The sequence below is a fragment of the Mandrillus leucophaeus genome, unplaced genomic scaffold (genome assembly GCF_000951045.1).
Source record: "Mandrillus leucophaeus isolate KB7577 unplaced genomic scaffold, Mleu.le_1.0 Scaffold241, whole genome shotgun sequence".
NCBI lineage: Eukaryota > Metazoa > Chordata > Mammalia > Primates > Cercopithecidae > Mandrillus > Mandrillus leucophaeus.
Window position 1 is genome coordinate 40,317 of NW_012102488.1, and position 1,332 is coordinate 41,648.

A 1,332-nucleotide genomic window follows, 5' to 3' on the forward strand; every position below is an offset into this window, starting at 1 on the left:
GTGGCCATCCAGCTTGGTGGCCATCTGACTGATCCACTCTTCCAGGTGGACCCTCTCTCCTCACGTGGTGCAGGTCCCATTGCACCACCTCCAGACAGGCCATTACTAGCCCCAGGGCCTCCTTTCCCTGCTACCCAGCCCCATCCCCCAGGTATGTGCCACCTCCCTAAAGCCTACTGTGTTCGCCAGCTGTGTTTGAACTCAGTCTCTGTGCAAGGTCTCATGCAAAGGCTGAAACAACCTGGCTTGTAGAGGGCCAGGAGACCAAAGCTCAGAGACAGTAATGGTCTCCCAGAGTCTACTTAGCCTCAGCCCCAGGGCTGTGTCCATGCTATTCCTGGCTCCAGTGATCCAGTTCTCTCCTGTGACTCCTGTAAGGGCTCCTGTGGTAATGGAGGTGGCTGGAGAGAACAGGCTGCCATAACCCTCCCTCCTTGAGAAGGCCCAATGAGGAACATTTTAGGCTTCAGGGCATCCCGGGTGGCATCTTCCAGGGACCCCTCCTACACCCTGCCCTGCCCTGCCCTGGCTCTCTAGTGAGAAATTGCAGTTGCTTGGACAGCGGGGCTGACCCAGGACAAGTGCATCTATTAGGCTGGTCTTTGGGGTGCTGGGGTGGGAGCAGGGGCGCTTCAGGGATAGGAAGGAGAGGCCTGTGTGTTCCAGAAGTACAGAGGAACCTGGTGCCAGCCACAGTCAACCCCGATGTGATGACCTTTCTACCCGCCTTCTTTGATGTCTTGATTCTGGCTGATGTCCTTGGCCAGGTAAGCTTATGGTCTGGGCTCCTGGGGTCCCCTCACTGGGCCTGCCCACTCCTTGCAGGTAGGGGAGCCTTCGGGCCAGGACTACCCTTGGCTCCCCCTTCCAGGTCATGGGTTCAAAGACCATTCCTGGGTTCCACCACCACCAGGCCTCAATGGTGTCCTGATGGGCACAGGAGCTGCTGGGGCTTTCTAGACTAAGACCCTTGCCTATCCCTGTGTTCCCCCCTGCAGTGGGGCTGCAGGAGTCGGCCTCAGTCTCTGCCCTGGGAGCCTGCCTTACCTTGCCCTGGCAGCCCCACACCTGCCCTGGAAGACCCCCCACACCCACTGGCTCTGATTCACCATAGAGCAGCCAGGGGCCCCGTTGCTCACACCCTCTGGCCTGAGGATGACTGGCTCTGTGGTTGAGTTTGGGGCATCAGGGAGGGGGTGGGGTCTTGCCCTCTGCAGCCCCCATCCCCACTCTGACCCCTTTTCAGTCTTCCTCCTCTTGTGGGCGGTACCCTGGTGCCCTCCCAGCTCCTCATACCAGATGACTGTCTAAGTATCTAGAAATCAGTTTTTT